The sequence below is a fragment of the Protopterus annectens genome, chromosome 6.part0 (assembly GCF_019279795.1).
Source record: "Protopterus annectens isolate FY-2018-M chromosome 6.part0, PAN1.0, whole genome shotgun sequence".
In the NCBI taxonomy this organism is placed as follows: domain Eukaryota; kingdom Metazoa; phylum Chordata; order Ceratodontiformes; family Protopteridae; genus Protopterus; species Protopterus annectens.
Genome location: NC_056737.1, coordinates 541510398 through 541534220, shown reverse-complemented (window position 1 = coordinate 541534220; position 23823 = coordinate 541510398).

Here is a 23823-nt window from a genome sequence, read left to right as displayed (position 1 = left end):
CTCTTCCACTGGGAGTTTTAATCTCATCTCTGCAAAATATTTCCTTCAGAGTTGCAGTGTTCCTTGGAAATCTGATAAAATTATTTTCAACATTTCCCAAGAATTTACCTGAAACAAAGACATAGGGTTAGCAAGATGCACACCCCCAATAAATGAATTTAATGCATTATAATAATACTAAAATGGGAAATGGACAAACACATTTGCAAATACAAACAAGCTTTAGTGACACACAAATAAACATCATATCCTAAAACTTTAATAAACCTGAAGTGCTATAGTTACCTGTTTATTGCTTTTTCCCTCAGTGCTACAGAAAAACAGCATAAATTCATTTGCTTACATGGTGCTGCGGTAGCGTTGTCGCCTCACAGTAAGACGTTGTCCTGTTCAATTCTCAGCTAGAGCGTCTTCTGTGTGGAGACATACGTGAATGGGCGTACCTTCATTGAAGGTTGTGCGTCAGGGCCGGCAAATTGGAACGTAAAAATCTACTGCCAATCATTAGCGGACTGGAATTCCGCTGTGGCGACCCCTAACCGGGAAAAGACAGGGGGCATAACAACATCTCAATACAAAAATGTGCCTTCTTAGACTTCATTTTGCAAGCACTCTGAATCATACATAGAAGATATAAGAAAGATGTTTGTGTTACTTATGTATTAATAAACACATCTGTTATGAATGTTACTTCTTTAGTAATAAAATGTATCTAGCTCTTCTTAGATAATAAACTAATGTATTATTATAGAGAAATGAGTCACATGGTGTCTGGCATTAACATAGTTATAGTTATATGGTTAAGTTCATCCAGTCATAGCTCAGATAAACCTTTAATATGGCAGTCTCCTGCACATTATATAAATTTTTGTTCTCTCCAATATTATTGTCAAGGTGACTTCTAAACATTTTCAAGGTTTTGATTCCCCAGTCCTTAGGGGAAGAATGTTTCATAGTCTTGGTATACCTTAGGTAATAAAACTATATATTTTTTTCTTCCATTAATTTTTGTTCTGAACAAAAGTCCTATTTTTCTCATTCATACAGGTTGTTCTTTTAAGGAAAGGCATAGATCTCCCCTTAACAAATCTTGTCTAGAAACTATGTATTATTTACCTCTTACATACCTATGAATGATGCTGTAAAGATGTAGATGTTTTGATCTTTTTTCTTACACTTGGTATGGCTGGACCATTGAATAATTAGGTAATTAGAAAATTGATGATTTTCTCATTTATTTATTTATTGACTAATGGGATAACTGAGCAGTTCAATGGTTATTAGTTTAGATAAAGGAAAGATGAAAATGTAGCATTTGTATTACTGCTAAATAAAATTGTTTACCAAACACAACCTATTCATTTGTATCAGAGGTGTAGCTAGCTAGGGTGCAGAAAAGGTAGCAGGTGCCAGAGTCTTTAATGCATTATCAACATTCTATGCCAGTATTGCATTTGCATTCAGAGCTGAAGTGCTTCAGCACTCTTTTTGTGGCATAAACTGTAGCAAGGCTTTTAAAAGGAAAGAAGAGTATTTTTTGCCCTTAAGTGAAAAATAGGGCATAGCTAACTACACCTTTGATCTGTATCAAAGCATTATGTTTATAGATATTACAAACACAGCTTGAATTCTCTGTCCTTGAGCTAATCAGCACTGATAATAGTATTACATGCAGGAATGCCCTAATTAGATTATTCAGTTACTTATATTATTAAAGTTGCATTTGCTATGTTGTGTTAATGATTTCTGTTTTAACATATTTGCAGTCTTTCATTTGCCACGTCTTCTAGTCCAAGTAACAGCTTCTCTGCTTAAATGGTCATCATACACAAGTTTATAAAAATCCACCCTCCTTCACCCTAGTTGCTGTACAAGTCATTTAGCTATGTTTACCATCTGCTTAGTCCAAGACAAAGAATGCTGGGAACGATGCTTCACCTTCATTCACGCTACTAATCTTCTTCATCACATCACTAAAATTATTGCTGCAAGATACAACACCTTTACAAAACATTGATGATCCAATTAAGGATGTTTTTGTCTTCCTTTTGTCTCAATATCAAAAATCAATTTTATGTATCCTCTGTTTTCCATTAGTCTGTTAGTAATTTTAATCTGAACTTTTACAAATGCTATGCTCAGTGGACCCAAAGTTCCTATAAACATCTATCCAAATTTCGCTTTGCTAGTGAAATTAACATGGAAGAATTTTCCTGAAAAAAAAAATTACTTTGGACTGAACGGTTTCTATTCTTTCAGGAAAATGTAATCAGTTTTAACATACCACATCAAATATGAAAAGTAGCTTCTGTAATTTAAATAAACTGTTTTCATAGATTAAAACTAGGTAGTACCACAGTTGTTCTTATGGTGATATACAAGAAATCACTGGGGGAATTCAATAAAACCTACATGGAGTGATTTTCCATGTAGGCATAGTGGCATGGAGCTTACACGGAAGTAATTAGGAGTGCGATCCAGTAAACAGAGCAGAGGGGTGTGCAGAAGCATGCAGACACAAAAGTTTCTGTGGCATGCAAATCACCTCATAAGCAGGTAAAATCCATGCAAATAAGGGTGCTGGAGTGATCTAGCAAGTAGATGGGCAGTCTTGCAGACCCCGTGTTGGTGTCTGAAGAGTACACAAAAAATTTCCATGTACAAGAAATTGAACAGAGGCTGTAAAAGCCCAATTAGAAGGTCAGAAATTGCATAGTAGGCACAGCTATGTGGACAACTATGCCATATGTGTCTAAAATGTAATGCAAATTAAATTAATATAATTTTTTTAATACCCAAATTATGTTTGCACAGGATGCAGCAGAGTAGAAATGTGCCATTATGCAAAAAAATATTTAAAAGTTTAAAAACAAAAAAATAAGAAATATGTGAGAATAATGCATTATAGGGTCTTGCATGGAGTATGTACAATGGTAGATTTCAGTGGTTGCTAAGGAGGCAGGCCCTGGAATAGTGTAGTATCCAGGTTGGGTGCACATAAATGTATGCAAATTAGCTTGGGTTACTGAATAGCAAATATGAGCTACTGTGTCCACAGATAAAATCTGTTTAGCTCCAGAACTGTGTTGGTGTCCACAGAAGAGCTAGGTGACATCAAAATGGGATTTGTCACTATATGTTTAAGCAGATTGGAACTCAGTGGCACCTGTTTGCACGGCACACCGCTCAGCTAAGCATGGGGATGTGTCCAGTACCCGCTAAACTTTGTTTAGCTTCAGGGCACTTGTTTTAGCTGATTTGAAAGCGTTTGCATGCCACTGTGCTTAGCAGGGGCATTTAAAAAAAAAAGGAACTAGCCTGTGAAACCCAATCATGTATACATTACTGATAACCCATGTACCAATTACACTGGGCCATTTAAACCCCTCAATGATGTATCTTGCAGGTGGAATGCATTATAATTAGCCAATCACACAAGCTGCATCTGCAACAGACCACTATAAATTATGCATATATCCTACAATCTGATTTATCCCCCATACTCTGCACCATTGGAGTACAGACCTGGGAATTTTAACTGACAGAATGGTAGGGGCTGCTGCTGCTCTGCTACATCTGTATGTGCTAGATACTGAGGTCAGTGCTGCTGCTGCTGACAATAGGCCTAGGGAGAGAAGGAAAAGCGTGTTCAGGCCCAGGGTAACTTCCAGGAGCTACATGAGCTGGAGATTGTAGAGCACTACAGGGTCGACAGGGACATACTACAAGAACTCACCAAGCTCTGCCACCCTCAATTCAAACCCAGAGCCAACAGAGGGGACCCCATCCCAGTGAAAACAAATGTATGTGTAGCCCTAAGAATACTAGCTACAGGTACTTTTCAAAGATCAACTGAGGACATGATGGGGGTCTCACAGGCATCAGCATCCAGGGTACTCCACCAGTTCCTGGCTACCATGCAAACACATGCCAGTGAGCATATTTATTTACCCCCGCATCCCTGAGGAGAGAGCCAGCAGTATGTGTCACTTCTACCATGTAGCACATTACCCTGAGGTATTGGGTGCCATAGACTGCACTCATGTACACATCAAAGCACCACTCTGTGGGGAGGGGAGGGTCTACATCATCCACAGGGGCTATCACTCCATCAACTGCCAGGCCATGTGCAATCCCCGGGGCATTACCATGAATGTGTGTGCTGGCAGCCTTGGCAATTATCACAACTCCTATATGTGGCAAACATCACAGCTGTACCAGATGTTTGCCAGGGGTGACATCCCATTTATGGCCATCTTCTGCGGGATGCTGGCTATGCACTGGAACCATAGATGATGACACCTATCAGAAATGCACACACACCTACTGAACAATGCCATAATGAGGCACATGCACAAACTAGGAACATCACAGAGCATGTGTTTGGGCTGCTCAAGTCACGGTTCTGGTGCCTCGATATATCTGATGAAGCCTGCAGTACTCTCCAGCTACATGTGCACAGATGTTCACAGTATGTGCCATGCTACACCATATAATCCTGTAGAAACAGCTGCAGCAGGATCAGTACAGGGAAGAGACACATAGTCCCCACCACTGCCAACGTCCCCACAGCCTTGCCCACAGGTGAACTTGGAGGAGGAACCCCCTGAGGCTAACTCTATAGGCAGATGTAGGCGTGTCCAGTATTTCCTGGCCTGGGCAAAGAGGTAATGCATAGCTCATGCACTGACAACCTAGGGTCCTAGGGAATGACACCTACTCCAACTCACATACATAGTAAAAAGGATGCCAGCCACACAACACAACCTGTACCTCACCATGTATTGACTGTCTACTGCATGCAGAGTTGGCCCTGAAACAAAGGTATCTCAACTGCTGCATTCACAAGGTAAGTCACTCTCCTTTACAACAAATGCATGGAGTACTACACTATGGTAGTATATGTATGGACCTGCTGCATACTGTATAGGCAAGGGAATAGAGTAGTCTACTAGGCTACTTGCAGAGAACTAACAGCTGTGTGAGGCAACAGTTACTCTGTCCAATACTGACTGCCCCATAATATGCAGTAGGCCACAAGGCAGCAAAACCCACTGCGGTATGCAAGGGAAATCCCAAACAGCAGGGTCATAGGACAGACGCATGACTGTCAATGCTAAAGTTTCCTCCACCAGCACATCAGTGTTCCCTTACAGCTGCAGTAACAGTATGTTTGCATGGATATATCAGCAGACCACACAATCTGAGGGCTGTCCTAAACAACTTGCCATGGGTGCCCCTTGTGGAAGTAGTTTTGCTAATAGTGTAATGGCTTATTGGGAAAGAGGATTTTTATTTAAAAATTTGAAATTCAGGGAACATGTTACCTGGTACACGCAATACCAGGATGACATGTTCCTAATATGGAAAGGTGAAGCATCTGTAATTGAAACATTTATAGATGAAATTACAATGTTTACCAACTTTTTAGAATTTACCTATCAAATAGGGTTTGAAGAAATCGATTATCTCGACATCCACCTTTCAAAAGACCATGCAAATACTAGATTCAGGATGACCATTTTCCGTAAGCCTACCTATTCAAATGCATTCTTGCATTTTTCAAGCTGCCACCCGTTGCATCAAAAGAAAGCAGTAGTCAAGGGGCAGGCAGTAAGGGCAGCAAGAATGGTGTCCAACTTTACAGACTTCATCAAGGAATGTGAATTCCTAAAATCTGTATTTAGTAAGAGGGACTACCCACAGGCTTTCACGGAATTCATTTTCGATGAAGTTATTAATAAAAGACGGACAGGACATTTCTCCCCGTTGGTGTCAAAAGGGTATGATATCACTCCCCTTCCATCACATCTAGAGGTAGAGAATAATCACTCTCAGCGCCCTAGTGCTAGGCAGGACATTAGATTCTTCACAACCTTTTCGTTGGATTCCCAATATATTAAGGAAATCATCATTAAAAGTTGGGGGTTCATTCAAGATGACCATGGTTTAAGAAGAGTCTTTAGTCAAGTGTCTCAGTTCACATATAGAAGAGGCTCGAATTTGAAAAGCTTGGTCGAGAATCCTAAAAAAAACAGTCAAGGGCCACACAGGGATGTACAAATGTGGCAGATGCCATCAATGTCATTACATTAATGTCACTAAGGTAATAAAAATTAGGGATAGAGAATATGTTCTAAATGCTAAATTTAATTGTGATTCTCAGGGGGTGGTGTACGCAGCAGTTTGTGACCACTGTGAGGCTTTCTATATAGGGAAAACCGAAAGAAAAATTAAACAAAGAATTTATGAACACACATATAGTATCAGTAATTCAGTCATCACGAATGCATTGGCAAAACACATTTTAGAATGTCCCATGCATAGGTTTTCCTTTGTAGTCTTAGAAAAAATAGAGAGAAACTTAAGAGGGGGTCCCTGGGAGCTGGCATTGGAGGAAGCTGAATTAGCATGGCAAATTCGGACAGGAGCTCACACTTTGCCAGGGCTAAATGAAGCATTGTCCATAAAATGCTTATTAAAAAAAAAAAAGTTTTAGCTAGGTGAAGGTGGGTTATTTGCTGTATTAGGCGAGCTTTAAATGTGTGCATTGCCTGTCACTATACCGATAAAATTTCACATTTGTCAATCACATATTGTTATTTATAAGGCGTAGTATAGTTTAGTCTGTATAGTTTATTCTGTACACATGTATGTTCAAATGGCTTTCAGTTATTTTTCATTTTCTACTTTGGGCGTACATATGTTAGTTCCAAATTGTATTTTACATTTCAGTTTTACTTTTGTTGGCTAGGATGTCACATTTTCCAAACTATAAATATCAAGTTTAGTATTGGTTCCATCATGGTTTTCAATAACAGTCGTATGGACAGCAAGAATTTGTGGGTACTCAATGGTTATATATGGTGCTTATATATTGTTAATCATGTATTTTTTAATTAAGCATAATCTGCACATTTTTACTAAAAAGTACATAATAGTACTGGCAACTTTGAATGTTTTTAAATTGTAGTCAGTATGTGGTTGGGATGGAATTTTGACTGTCATGGTTTCTGTGATTGTTTAATGCTGTATAGCTTTAATTTTTAATGTGCTTGCATGACATCAGGAGGCTCAATGAATTTCATTGGCAGCCTGTTTTTCAAATGAAATTTTAAGAGTGTGTTCAATGGTAAAAGTGTTTTTTGTCTGAGGAAGCTGGAGAATTTCTTCCTGCGAAAGCGCTTACAATAAATTAATTTATAACCATTTGCGGTTGTTTGTTGGAGTGGACTGAGAGCCTTTAGCCTGTGGTTTCCTGAGTTTGTCTAACTTTTCGTTGTTTTAAGGTTATGCACTGCAGCTATGTCCAGTTAATGTTGCCAGTACTAAACACCTATGAGGTAAGCAATATGTCAGTGTATCTGATAGACCTACACCTAAAACACAGTGCACCCATCTTGAGCATACTATGCCAGTTATAGTATCACTGCTTCAGGTATGTACCATCTCCATATTGTGTGTGAACAGGCATCTGTGATTGATTTCCTCCTGTATAGCAGACTGTATAGACCTTCTCAACAATAAGTGAAAATACACAACTGTGATTACCCATTCGATGCACGTCAGTCAACAACCCCTCTGAAATAGAACATACAAGTATTGTACTCTGGCTAAGCAAAACAGTTATGCCTACATCAAAATGGTAGCCCTTAACATTCTTATGATCCATAAGACAACAATATCACACTTACCATGTACAGTAGCTAACATGATACTGCCTACCTGTGGAAATGTGAGGGAGAGGTATTGTCAGCAATACCGAATGTGGCTTTGTACAGGGTAATATGTGCGTATACCAACATGTACAGTAGCTAATGTAATACTGCCTACATTGCTGACATTCTGAGCATGTGTGCACAACTCTGCATTAAAACTAACCCCCCCCCCAAAGCAGATAGACCTGACACTCGTGTACTGGTATGCAGAGGCTGCCACAATTACCGATACAGTATTACAGTGGTGAACAACACAGGAAGCCTACCAGGGCGCATCTCTGATGTGGATGCTGTGGCACCCACCTCCACGAAGTATGGGGTGATGGATGGTTGGGAGCCGGTGGATGAATCCAAGTTTGCCAGGAATTCCTGTGTGGCTGAGAGTGGTCATTTTGCTGCAGGCCCTTCACCAGTGGCAGCACGGTCCCTGGCCACATAGGCAACCCTTTGCCATGCAACATTGACCATATCTTTTGCCCCATGACAGACCTGCTTGTAGGTTCTGTCTTGTAGCCCTATTTTGTTGACTGCTGTGACAAGGTCAGCCCACAGTGCTGCATGTTGTTCATGATGCCGGCAACTCCTGGACAGCAGAATGTTATGATGCAGTCTTAGGCCATTCAGGATAACATTGTTTTCAGCATCTGAAAATGGTGCGTGCCTCCTTTGATACATCTGTCCTGAAAGAGATCAAGAGGGAAACACATCACATCACAGGACCAGATACACAGATGTCCACTATGTATAGACCCTGCACAACGAAAAATGGCCTGCACTATCCACTGCTTCCTCCCACATCATACCACCAGTCTATCAACAAACTATGTATATGACTATCATCAACATAGTAGCAATACCAGTATGTCCCTGTGTGTCATGGCAGTGTGTGCTGTATGGCTCCACACCCATCAATGCCGTCTACTGTGGTGTGTCCCCTATGGGCATAGTCCCACTAGTATGTCATACAGCCACTATCAGACACATAGGTGTGTGTTATTACATATATATGGGGACAGTCCAGTGACACCAGTGTGCCACAATGACAGACAGCAATAAAACCTGCTGTAGTATATCTTCCCTGTAGGTGTCATACCCTCTCCAGTACACAGACGTTTGTGGCATGTGCACATGCTATATGTGATCCTGTTAGCACAAACATGTGGATGTCTGGCAAACAGTTGGCCAATAATTGCTGGTTGTTGTCAGCATATAGTGAATCTGGCTGTCACATGCCAGAACCCCCAGAAAAAGCTTATGCTACAGTAATATCTGTTACTCTATTCATAGTCTTGCTTTGTATGACAAATATGTATACTCTGTCACTGAGACTGGGCCTGTGTACTCCCACTAATAATGGCTATGACTATTATTCTTGCCATAGGTGGTTACCAGGTATGTTAGCCATAGCTGTCAAGTGGTGAGATACAAATGTCAACAAAACAGTGACCTAGCCAGAGTACATCAGGGACAGTCAGGAACACCTTTACATTGTCTGAACTATTCCTATGTGACATTCACATACTGAGAGGAGCTGAATGACAGTACATCATGTGATATGACAGCTGTGTCCACCCTTACGTACTGACAATATGTGCAACTCACAATACAGTAGATTTCATACAGGGGCCGACCATTGTAGGAGTGAGTGAGAGGGCCAGAGCTGTGATTTCATTCATGGCTGGAACAGTTGAGAGGCATGCCTGCAGCTTTTGAACAGCACAGTATCACCAACATGTCACTCCCAGAGATGTACTACAGGCCTACTGTTGTAATCTCTATTCCCCACAGCTGCAACCTCCCATCTACATCCCATTATATGGGATATGTATGACATACCTGGTAGAGTGACGTAATCTGTATGTGAACAAATCCTCTTGAAAACAGCTTGCCAACTCATACCCTGTCTTGGTAAAGCAACTAACAGAGCTGTTTCCCATAGGCTGTTGCTTGACTTTTGTAGGTCGCACTCATTAACAGGCAATTGCCTGTGCACCAGTCTGTGGCTCAAACTTGCTAATTGCATCCAACACAGCTGGGTTACACTTTCACTAGCCAATAACATGGCACAACAGTGAAGTATTTAAGGCCTTCATGTAGGCTTTGGCCCCTTTCTTAGTCTTTGAGATGGATATTAGTGAGGTGTAGAAACTATAGCATCGCAGAGAGTAGGTACAAGTACTGTCCACTGTTGAGATTTATGAGGTATGTCCACAATTTTGCATGCTATGTTTGGCCATTGTCAAATGACATTGTAATTATCTGGCAGTTCAGTGTTAAACATTATGGGTTGAGGTCAGTAAGGGGAAAGAGACATATGAGTGTCAGATGTAATACTTGTGTATGTATGTGTGTGTGTGTGTGAGTGTGATGGCTTTTTTTCTGAGAATCTGCATAACTATCCAATATGATTTATAATAATTTCTATGAATACAATATTTTACTCTATTGACAAAATTAATGTTTGCCACAAGTTTTAATAAGTTTCCCGCCAAAATGTTAAGGGAGACAATCTGGGATGTGGGCCGTCTCATGCACAGTGTTCATGAGTTTCCTCAGAAGCTTCACTCACAGAATTTTCACAGAGAAACTGAAAGCAGTTAGTATAAACATTGACAAGGTTATCACACTGACACACCACAAGATTCAGGAAAAATACTCTATTCATAAAATGTGTCAGTTATGATGAGTTTAGATGATGTAGTTTCTTGTAGCAAGTAAATATCTTATTTTAGAAGGCATAGAAAATGAAACATGTATTTAAATGTTTTTGAAAATCTACTTAACAGTAGCATAATAATCTGTGTTAAAAACTTGTGCCCCAAACATATACTTTACTATAACTCATTTAATTCATCTGATTGACAAGCATAAATAATCTTATAACTCTATTCTGGAAGAAATGTCATGTGATATATTTTAAAGCAGTAGGTTAGCATGATTGTAAAATCTGGTTACTAATATGTGTTTGCTGTGCATTATTTTGTATAAAGCAGACAGATTTATTCTAGGGACAGCAAGCAGGATAGTGCTCTACAAAGACACAACTCAGTGAGATCAGATATATATATGTGCATGTGTGTGTGTGTGTGTGTGTGTGTGTGTGTGTGTGTGTGTGTGTGTGTGTGTGTGTATGTATGTATATATGTGTATGTGTATATGTATGTGTGTGTGTGTGTGTGTGTGTGTGTGTGTGTGTGTGTGTGTGTGTGTGTATATGTGTGTGTGTATATGTATGTGTGTGTGTCTGTGTTTATGTGTGTGATGGCTTTTTTAGGTAATAACGCAGGTGTTTCTGAGAATCTGCATAACTATGCAATATGATTTATAATAATTTTTATGAATACAATATTTTACTCTATTGACAATAATGAGTTTAAGTAAATGCTGATATACTAACAATTCAAGATTTTTTTGGAAGCTGTTGATAGAATTCACATGACAGAAAATAGATGCATCTTAATGCATGTAATGTCTGAATCATATTAGCCAAAGTTTTGGATTTAAATGAATGTTAGAACATAATTTTCTCTCCTCTTGATTTCTAACATTAAGATTATTTGAATGCTATTAGAATACAAGTGTTATATATTACATAGATCTATATAATAGTATGAACAGTTTAAAAAAAAAAAAAAAAAAAAGTTTATTTTAGTTTATATGATGCTGTTTTACCAAATGTGTAGTTTTGTCTTGATAGATAATTGAATTGAAAACTGTTAACCTCAGTTAAATATAACTAGTATTAAATTGATAAGGTGGTAGCTGAGGTACTGCTGCTTAGGGTAGGGGTTAACTTGAGTAGTAAATACTGCTCTAAGTTGGAGTTTTCAACTCAGGCGGGATGCAAGGTTTAATCCTTACATTATTTTCACTTGTTCATTGTTATATGTATATAGTTTTGACATCCACAATATATTTTGTACACTCATTGTCACTACAAACAAAATTGAATCCTATACAAAATCCCATAAGAGATTTAATAAATACAGCTATATTTAAAGGTACACCTAAAAGAGGAGATGCAACATTATTTATCTTGTTATTTGTTATTTCGATCATAAGATTCCTGAGTTTTAAAAATGCCAAATGACATCTTTAAAAGGAATTTCTTTAAACATTAATGGATTGAATAATCCATGTAAAAGGGCAAGCCTAATAAGATACATTAATCTACACAAGGCCAATCTAGTCTTCCTGCAAGAAACCCATCTCTTGAAAAAATATATTGATAAACTAGCCACTAATAAGTATACAGTATTGGTTAGTTCAGAGCACACTCAGAAAAAAAGAGGAGTGGCTATTTTATGGAATAAAAGTATGCCCATTCATAAAACTATTAAGTCTTATCAGGATGACAAAGGAATGTTTTGTATGGTTACAATACAAATTAATGGGAAGACTTACACTTTAATTAATGTATATTGGATACCTGGAATTGGTATTAATACAGTGAAACATCATATTGATAAGATCATATCATTCTCTGTAGGGGATATTATTTTAGCTGGTGATTTTAATTGTATACTACATGAAAGTGATACTACCACTATAAAGAAAAGAAGAATTACATCTAATGCAAAACATTTAAATGATTTTGCTAATTCTTATCATTTGAATGATATTAATAATCAGATAGAGTCAAAATCATTACCATACACCTTTTTTCTAACAGATACAAAACTTATTCAAAAATAGATAGGGTCTTTATTTCTAACCAGATGGTAACAGATTTAATTAATTCCAAAATCATTTCATGTCCTATATCTGATCATAACTCAATTGTTTTTGAATTCATGATAAAAATACTCATAATGTTCAGATCAAAAGGATACCAGCATACTTAACTCAGCTAAAAGACTATAAAGAATATATACTTTCAGAAGTACAACATTTTCTAGACATAAATAATACTCCTGAAGTCTCCATTGTCTATGTTTGGGATGCCTTAAAATCATATCTATATGGACAATGTATCAGATGGTATAATAACAAAAGGAAATCTTGGGATAAGGAATTGTTAGATATTCAAAGTAAACTAGACTCTTATAAACATAATAATAAAGAAAATATTATGGACAAGAAAGTTATTGAAGAAATAAACAAACTAAATGAGAAATACAAAGAAATTTTAACTCATAAAGTTAAAATAACTTTAGAGAAATACAAGTTTTGTCTTATTCAATAAGCCCCAAATACTTACATAGACTTAAAAATAAAACAAAAGATTGAATAAACAAGACCATATCAAAGAAATCTTTTCTCTAAGGAAAAAGAAGAATGTTTCTAGTATACCAGAAATACTGGATGAATTTAGAAATCACTTTCACAAGATTAACCATAACAACATTAACATGGAACCTAAAGATAAAATAAAGGAGTTTATAACCACAAACATGAATAAAAAGCTTAATAAACAACAGATTAAACTATTGGACAAGAGTATTTCATATACAGAAGTTATTACACAAATAAATAAGCTTAAATCAAACAAAGCACCGGGTAATGATCCTATTATACCAGAGATATATAAAATCCTTTCTAAAACTACATATTCATTAATACATAAGGTTTTTATTCTGGCCCAAACTGAGTTAATAACCCCCCCATCTTGGCAATATACATTTATTTCACCAATTTTAAAACCTAATAAAGATCCAACTAGATGTTCTTCATATCGACACATCTCATTACTTAATGTTGATTATAAAATGTTTATGAGTATTTTTGCTGATAGATTGAAGACAATTATCCCCGGCATTATAGACATAGATCAGATGGGCTTCATTGTAAATAGAAATACTTTTGATAATATAAGAAGAACTTTAACATTAATTGATTTTGCAAATAGGAAAAAGAAAGATTTAACACTTATTAGTCTTGATATAGGTTCAGCATTTGATTCAGTAAGTTGGGACTATCTGTTTACCTTACTGAAATGCACAAATTTCTCTGATGCATTTGTAAATTTAATTGAGCATTTATACAAAGGAACGCTGGCTTATATTAAGGTAGGAACATATGTTTCACAAAAAATACCCATTCTTAAAGGTACAAAGCAAGGATGTCCACTTTCTCCACTATTATTCACTTTAGTAATGGAGCCTTGGGCTAATTTGATTAGAAACAGTACTGACATAGAGGGTTTTGAAATAGAAGAAAATACAACATCACAAATTCAACTTTTTGCAGATGATGTTCTAATTACATCAGCAGGATCTATTTCTTCTATGCAGTCTTTATTTGATAAAATGATGAATTTTAAAAGTATTTCTGGTTTAATATTCAATGAAGAAAAAACTAAAATACTACCTATATATACACGAAAAAATACTCTCATTAGTGATTTTACTAAATATGTACCCAACTCAGGTCAGATAACTTATTTAGGTATAATACTATCTAAAGATATTAAATCTATTATATATAATAACTATAATACCTGTTTTCTTAATATACAAAATCTTTTTAATACCTGGAATAATATGTTTTTTACTATGGAGGAGAGACTTACAATTATTAAAATGATAATATTCCCCAAGATTTTATACTTAATACAATCAATAATACTTTCACCTACAAAAATAACTATCAAGAAACTGAATACACTAATGTTAAATTTCTTATGGGCACCTAATAGACCTAGGATTGCATTAAAGAAACATACTAATAGCTGGTCTCAAGGGGTATTTCTTTTCCAGACTTTAATTTATATATTATCTCTTCTATTATAAAAGTTATTTCTTTATTAATAGATCGGTCATATGTCACAAAATGGAAAGATTATTGGGAGCTAATTAGTATGCACTTCATGAAAATCTCCTTAACACATAAAAATATGATTATAAATAACTCCATGTTGTGGTTGCTAAAGGAATTTTGTACTTCACCTATTACACCTAAACATATGGTCTGTTACCCATTAAATATTATTATTAGTTATCGTAACTTTATATTCATGCACCCTAAGTATAGGGAATGGAATTTTATTGTATTCCTATAATTTATACTCAGGGTATGCTTATGTCATCTACTTCTGAAGGAGCTCATTTAGCTATAGATAATAATCTAAAGTACTGGTATCAGCTGATATCTGATAATAAAGTTAAAAATCTAGATTTCTTAAAACAAGAATTTGATCTAAGAGAAACTTGCTGGTTAGAGGTTCAGATCTTTAGACAACATCTCATTGATAGAATAGATCTAATGTCTATAACAGTTAAAGAATCTATTCCAAAACTGATTGATTACTTGATAATAAATTTACAGCATAAAGTTTCTGATAAAGGTAAACTTTCATATATACATAAAATTATCAGACAAGAAACTTTTTACAATGTAGATTCATACTGGAATTATTTCACCTCTATTAATGGGGACCCACCAACTCAACAAGATAAACAATATATATTGGAATCTGCTTATAGAACTACATCTTCCATTGTCTGGAGACTTTATACATGGAAATTTTTACATAGATCTTTTTATACACCTTTGATGATGAATAAAATTAATAATAAAGATAATCTTTGTAAGAGATGTAATGTAGAAATGAATGCTGACTGGGCTCATATGTTTTATGACTGTATGAAGTTGAAAGAATACTGGAAGTCAATTAATGAATTTTTGCAGGCTCTTTTTACAGATAATTTCATTATTTCTAAGTCTCTTATATTATTCAACACACCTGTACCTCAATGTGTTAAAAAGATTAAGCTTCCCTTGTTATGGTCTATCCTAGCAGTGGCTAGGAAAATAATAACTAGAAATTGGATTTCAGATACACCTCCTTCGTTCAATGAATTTAAAAATGTTATGAATATAATGTGTCATATGGAAATAAGCACAATTAGAATGAGAACAACTAGAAAAACATCACATTTTATTGTATGGGATAATTTACAAAATTTGTTAAAAAAATTCTAATTTCAATAGCACAGTATTTTAGTTTAATTAATTGATCTGATTGTAGTGGATGTCTTTGTAAATACTTTAGTTGTTTTGTTGAATATTATAATAATACCTATTTTTAATTATTTGTATAAAATTGTTATGATATTTCTCTTATATGTTAAAACAATAAACTTGTTTTGAAAAAAAAGAATATGCAGGCTGATGCAGTAGCTGCTAGTTTATCAGCTCACTATGTTTGTAGGGGCAAACGGTGAAACATGCCCCTGTCATTAGACCTTTGCACCCCCTTTATGCATGGGTGTTGTCTGGATCCCTTGTTCTAGGGGGTTGTGAGGTGTGGTAGGTCTGTAGCAAGTTGCCTACCATACAGCTGCATTTGTTTCAGGCTGCAGCTGCTGCTGCAGCCTAGAACACATAGGGGGAGTGTGAACACTTTGTAGGACAGCAAGGTGTATGTGTCACTGAGGGAGCAGTATCAGCTCTGTCATTACAGTAGGGCCAGGGTGAGGGTATCTATAACAGTCCAATCGAGGCATGTGCTTAAGGTTCATCTGTTATGTAACAGTGCCAATCAGAGAGTAGTAGGTGACATATAGCTAGGCTATACAAATATGTGCAGTGTGTCCCTACATGCAGGCCTTTGAATTGCAAACATGGGTAACAGTTAATTCCATAGCAGCAACCTGTTTTGGCTAAAATTACCTGACTCAGTCATTATATGCTGTATTCACAATAATGTAATTGAAATGCAACACACTGGATTTGAACCCAGGACTGTGAGTGGCAAAATGTACTACATGGAAGGGATTTAGCAGACTGAGCTACTAAGTAAGTGTTAGAGCCAGTGTATTTGGAAGATATATGTGCATGCATGCAGTCTGTGACACAGGATTTGCATTATCATGTGTTTTGTGAAAGGCATGAAGTGTGACATTCAAATGTCTGTCATAATTTTCTAATCTCAATCATGACTTGCCAGTACTTTACCAGATGCATATGTTTTTGTGAAATTCATGCCAAAACTTTGGGGCACAAATGTGGACATTCTGCAACAGTCTGTCCTTATTTTTGGGCCTTTGCCTCAGTTTTATTTATGAGTTTGTTGCTCTAAGAGGTTGAGAGGTATTTGTGTGTGTGTGTGTGTGTGTGTGTGTGTGTGTGTGTGTGTGTGTGTGTGTGTGTGTGTGTGTGTGTGTGTGTGAGGTACGTAGGTAGCATACCTCTCAACTGTCCAAATGCAGAATGTCCAGATTTTTGCCCCATATTTGTTGTCTGTTCCTCATAAATTTTGTGATTTTCTAGAAGATCATTGAAGGCTGAAGTTACTAAATAATGACAGAGTTTCGGACTTCATGTCCTTTAAAAAAATTCATACTAGCACAAATCCTGTTATTCTAGCAACTTTCTCATACTAGCACAAATCCTGTTATTCTAGTAACTTTCTAAGTTCACAAGAGCATTATTTAATATCTGTCCCTGTTTATTTTAGGCTTTGTCCATATTTCTTGCACAAAGAGGTAGGTAGGGGTGTGTGTGTGAATGAAACACCCTAGTTAGGGGTAGCAGGTGGTTAGTAATTTACTCAAGCTCAAAACCTGTACCTTAGTTACAGAAAACAAAAGCATGAATCCTCTACCCCAACTACCATGCTGCATTTTTTAAAGAAGTGACTTTCAGGTTCATTTTCAATTCAAGGAACCGAGTTTGAGTGAATTTATATTATATTACTGAAGAGGCATTACAGCGAATGCCTCTTCATCGACACTAAAAGAGCGAACCGTGAATTACGAGAATGGCTGTAGCTTGGCTGGGGAGGGGGGTAGCAGTATGAGAGCTGTGAGTACAAATTTGAAAATCCTAGCTACACCCCTGCCAGGTGGACCTATATTACTACCAAGGTGTACTGTGGACTGGTGTAGTGTCACTGCCTATTGATATAATTATGTTGATTATAGATCTGTGACAGAGGAATTAGGCAACAGTGATTACAGTCCATGACAGTGTGACACTTGAGAGACATGTATCATGTACAGTACAGAGAGTAAACAACTATCATGCCGTCCTTGACAGGCATGGGGTTAGACCATCAGCAAAGATTCACAGACACACCAGGCATACAGCCCTAACAAGATTACACATTTTACTTATTGTATTATCTTTTATTACTATTGTACATGTTGCCTTTATTTTATGACATCTTGTCACATTCCTGATCAATGCTGTTAAGAGTCTGTTACATCTGAACACACAAAATATTAACCCATAATAGGGGCTACTGCACCCATTTACCTGTATTTCCTGTGGGGAGAACATCTGTTAGCAATACATAACTGATTCAGTAATATTTATTAGTACTTGTCACTGGATTCAAACCCTGGTCTGTGTGTGACAAAATGCACATCAGACACAGCATTTAACAAACTGAGCTGCTGAGCCACTGACTATTGACATTTGCCTAGAGTTCACTTGGAAACAAAATATGACCTGGTATTAGTTATACAGTTTTATACAAGATTGCAGTGATAGTTGAACATGCATAAGATTCATGTATGACAGAGATACTAGGTAAACTGTACATTAATACATAGAATGCAGGTGTACACAATATACTCTTAGTGGATGGAAATATCTGTAATGTGTACAAACCATATTGGAGTATTGGGTTGGCTACCTGACCCATATACAGTTACAGATAGTATATTTGCAGTCTACAGATATTACAATTTGATACTTGCCTACAGCACCATACCTCGGACCAGGAATGCATATAGGTGAAATGCAATGGTTAACACAAGACAGTCCTGATATATACAATATACCTTGGGTTTTCCTGGTATTGATTCAGATGTTAGTGCAGAACAAATGTCATAATGCATATATCTTGTAGTACAGCTATAAATCTACAGTTTATTATAACACTCTTACTTAGCTATACCTTGAGTCAGTTAGTGGCATTCTTTTTGTTTTTATTTTAGAGCAGATGTCATACTCGATTTCATAAACAACAGCTCTACTTACACACATTTTGCACAACACAACTTTATTAGGGGTACCTTCATGCAGTTATTGGTATATTTTCGAGTTTTTATTGCACAACAGTTGATATAATGCAGGAGTTGCGATACAGCTGTAATTCCACAATTATTGCAATAGAAACTTTATTTCATTAACATTATCAGGTTTAATGCTTTAATCTTCCCTTATAGTTGGCAGTAGTCAGTTATTGTAGTACAGGCCAATGTCTTCATTCATTGCAATACAAAAATCTGTATCGTATGTACCTACTGGTAGTGATGAATTACTCTGTCTTGCGTATTTGACTGTAGATTGCAAATTAATCTGTCCTCACCACACTCATGGTGCAACCTGGCCAGGTGCTCTGCATGGGCCTCTAAGTTACAAGCTCTTTCCTCTGCAGCTGTAGGGAGAGAAGCACACCATTATGCATACCTATCACACATTCAGATTAGGTATTGGTAAAACAATGCTGACAGTACTTACAAACATGTGAGGCATTCCCATCTCAAGCAACCCAGGTGTTCAGAAGTTCCCCCTTCTGATGCTTCAGATCATCATAGTGGTGATGGACTTGCTCAACTGTGCGGGGATACTTGTAGCACTGGTGAGATCATGTGCCAGTCAGTCCCAGGCCACAACCTTATACTCTGATCCCTGGAACTGGCCTGTGGCAGCTGGTGTTCATAGTCTTTCACTAGGAGTCCAAACATGACCCTGGACCCCAGCATGCCCCACCACTGTGCCCAGATGCATACATCCTCTCCAATACCTGCCATAGTTCCTGCACAGTTCAAACTCCATCTGGTTATGCTGCATTCCTGCCTGTTGCACTTACTATATCCTGTTGTCCCACCCTTACACACCACAGGGTCATTTTTAAAAATGTCTTGAATTACATAGCACCATCCAAACCAACTTAGCTGAGCTGAGCAGTGCTTAAACTAGCAATGCTTAGCAGTGCGCAAATCAGCTAATCACAGCCAAGTGGTGCAAAGCACTGCCATGTGGTGCTTAAACAAACATTGTTTAAGCAGTGGTTGTCATAGCTTAGCAAAGCTTAAATGTATTTTTTAATTAGATGTTAAAGTGAAGAGGAATCCCTAGAACTCTTGGAGTAAACTTTAACTTCTCAAAAGAGCAATATAAGGAAAAAAAGGAATTGCAAAATGTCTCAAAAGGAATATCAGAGAATGAGACAAAATAAAGATATTAGTTCAACTAAAATGTTAAAATTTAAATTGTTGAGCCAGAAGGGAAATTAGAACAATTCTAACTCCTGTAATCTATGTCCAGCTTGGAAAGTTGATATAACTAGAGATCAGATCAAGTATGTGAGAAAAATCCATTCTTTTTGACAGTCATAGATCCAGAGAAAATCCTGAAATTAGACTATTTTAGTGAATTAAACACCTTTTATAAATTCTGCTGCATTCCAAAAGAAAACTGTCAATGGAGGGACCTTAGATAACAGCTAGAGACTTAAATGAAGGTCATAATAGCATTAAAAGGTAAAATATGGCCTCTGTATTTGTGTTAGCTAAGATGAATGGAAAGTGGCAGGAACATGTCAATATAGGAAAATGTGACTAAATTGTTTGGTGAGCATTAACATTTAGGCACAGTGCATAGCTCTCAATTAGACATTTACCTCAAAATGTTTTATTTTATAGAATTACTGTTTGTGTTACAAGATCAATACAGGAGATAAATAGCTGTACAACTGCAGCCAAAAAAATCCTCTAAAATGAGCAGAAAGCTGTAATGGAAAAGTATGAGCTGATGCATATATCTTTAAGAGATGTCATATTTCAGACAGACTGCATTATGTAGGAGTATTCTCTGCAGTATCCACTTTTAATCTGATCACCTTTAGATCTCTTTTACTGATATTTAAAAGTCTAACATGAAGTCTTACTGTATCATTTTACTGAGCTGGGTGACATTTCTTTATTACTCACAAGGAAAAAAATTACACTTTTTCTTAATTTTGCAGTAGTTCATTCTGCCATGTATTATTTTATCTATCAAATCATGAATATTTGAAGACCTGGAGAGGTGTGGAAATGTGAATAACTAGCTTTTCAACAAAAAGTAAAGAGAAACTATTTTAATTCTGTTAAATATATAAGCTGCACTTATAGTGGTCTATGTGTTGATACTATTTTGCACTTTTTCTGCTCTGTTCCATCTCATTGCATATTTTAACTTGTTCTGGGACCTTAGCCTTCTATTTTAATTAACAGATGTAGGAAGAGTGTCCATCTATCCACAATCCATTTTCCCATTTTTCCCCTGGGGTTGACGTGTCACTTCAACAGTGACAATCATCTAGAATTAAGGTTTACACGGTTGGGTGCCTAACCCTGCCACTGTAGTTTTTCCTCACCACATTCACACCTATGGCCAATTTAGATTGTCCAATCCACTTTCTGCATGTCTTTGGAATGTGGGAGGAAAGTGGAGCAGCCAGAGAAAAGCCACGCAAACACAGGGAGGACATGCAGACTCCAGATAGAAGGCAGCCCAGATGAGAATCGAACCATGGAACCTCTTGCTGTGAGGTGACAACACTATCCTCTGCATTTCTGCATTATTCTCTACTTCTTAATTTTGCCTGACTGAATTATTGTTTGCCTGACTGAATTATTTTCTATATTTTCTGGCACTGTTTTATGTTTCTCATCTGTCCTGAAACTGTTTTTTCCCCCTCCCTCCCATCCTATTCTTGTAGAGTTGTTATAGTTGGTGGCTTTGCAGTCACCTGCCCCTACTGTAAATTTGATCTGAGACACCCCTTCCAGTCTGGTGTTCACTCTACTTAATACAGAGAGTACATTTGAGAAGGCCAACCCATTTAGGTTCTTAATTTTTCTTCTGCTCCTCCTTCCTCTCTCCTTGCACTTTACTAAAAAAATTGCACATTATTTTGCTTTTGCCTCTTTTTAAAAGTCCTCAGTTGTATTTATTCTGCTGCATTTATTACTGCTTTGTAATAACCTGATTAAATTGTAACTGTTATTCTAAGCCTTTTGGTTTAAGCACTTGGGCTTCAGAGCAGTTGTGTTACATTAAGAAGTTTTGTGGTCTGCACTGTTGTGGCAGGACAGGTAGCTTACATCCTTCTAAATTGGGAATTGCTGACTGAAGGCTCAGTGTCTGTTATTCTAAAAGTGCATCAGTTCTGGTTTAAGCACTTGGGGTTCAGGACAGTTATTTTACATTAAGAAGGTTTGTGGTATGCACTCTTGTGGGAGGAGAGGTTAGATTCTGTCCTTCTGAGCTGGGAATTTCTGGTTAAAGGATTATTGTGCCTGCTTATTTGAACTGTTTCTTTCTGAAATTTGTGTGCCTTGTCTGTTGTAGCATAGACTAGATTCAGGCATGCTGAATCTAGCTTTGTTTGTATAACTTGAGCATTAATCCAGGCCATCTTTTTTGGAGAAGGTTCCCCTGCTCCCTAGTGGCAGGACTGTGCAGTTATAACTTGTCTGATTGAAGACTGCTGGATCAGGGCTCAGTTTTGAGCTGTTTTACTAGTTAATTGGGTAAATTGTTTAAATCAGTTTATATATATATATATATATATATATATATATATATATATATATATATATATATACACACACACACACACACACACACACACACACACACACACACACACACACACACACACAAAGTTGCACGTTATTCATCTGTTTTTACTATATTTGTGTTTCTTCCTACTTTGTTGCATTTATTCTTCTGCATTTATTACTGCTTGTTAGTAGCCTGATTAAACTGTAACTGTTATTCTAAGCCTTTGGTTGAAGCACTTGGGCTTCAGACCAGTTGTTTTACATTAAGAAAGTTTGTGGTCTGCACTGTTGTGGCAGGACAGGTAACTTACATCCTTCTAAGTTGGGATTTGATGATTGAAGGCTTAGTTTCTGTTATTCTAAAAGTGTTATAATTCTGGTTTAAGAACTTGGGCTTTGGGCCAGTTATTTTAGATTAAGAAGGTGTGGTCTGCACTCTTGTGGGAGGAGAGGGTAGATCTTATGCTTCTGAGCTGGGAGTTTCTGGTTAAAGGCTTATTGTGCTTGCTTATTTATTTCTTTCTGAAATTAGTATACCTTGTTTGCTGCAGCATAGACTAAATTCAGACCTGCTGAATCAAGCTTTGTTTGTATAACTTGAACACTAATCCAGACCATCTCTTTTGGAGAAGGTTCCTCTGCTCCCTAGTGGCAGGAGTGTGCAGTTAGAACTTGTCTGATTGAAGACTGCTGGAATGGGGCTCTGTTTTTTTAGCTTTTTATTGGTTAATTTGTTTAAATCAGTTTGCTCATTTGCTACTGTTATATTAAAAAAATACACTTTGTGCATTGTCGCTTAGCTAGGGTTAAACTATTTCTGGTGCCATAAAGTCTGCTCTTCAAATTTTCCCTTAGAACTAGCCAGTTTTTTAGTTTTAGCACTCAAATCTGTTTTTATTTTTAGCTCAGCACTTGTTCAGAACTCGTTGTAAGGACTAAATAAGCTACAAATTACTAAAGCACTCAACTTTCCTCACTTATCTAGAGGAAAACAGTTTTAGTACTTAATAAATAAGCATCTATCTAAGCATGTCTAAGGCTCAGCTCCTGTGTTTTCTCCTGTCTACCTCATGAATCTGAGCATCTTGGGGCAATGCAGCAATTGCCTCATGTACACAGACAATCCTCTCCTCCTACCACCCAATACTACAACCTGTGACAGATGCACTTATATAGTCAAACTGGAAGCAAAGATCTCTTCACCCAAGACTGGACCAGACAGTCAAGAAGAAAAGGTAAACACTTGCACCACACCACACTCCTCACATAGTCCCTCAAAACCTACACCACAAAAACACACACATAGCAACACAAAACACACACCTACATTTACGGAGGCTCTCAACAAAAATCTGCTCAAGCAACAGAGACCTCCCAAGCAGAAACGCATGCAACCTCCAACCCCCAACACAACCCAAGTGACACATAGCCCACAAACTCAGTGTGCCACTCAACCACAGCCCATAAGGCATAACAATCCACTCAACACTCTAATCATAGGTGACTCTATAGTCAGGCACACTGATGTTCCACTCACCAGGTTAAACAAGGAGAAAGTTACTGTCAGCTTCCTGTCGGGTGCCAGGATCCGCCACATA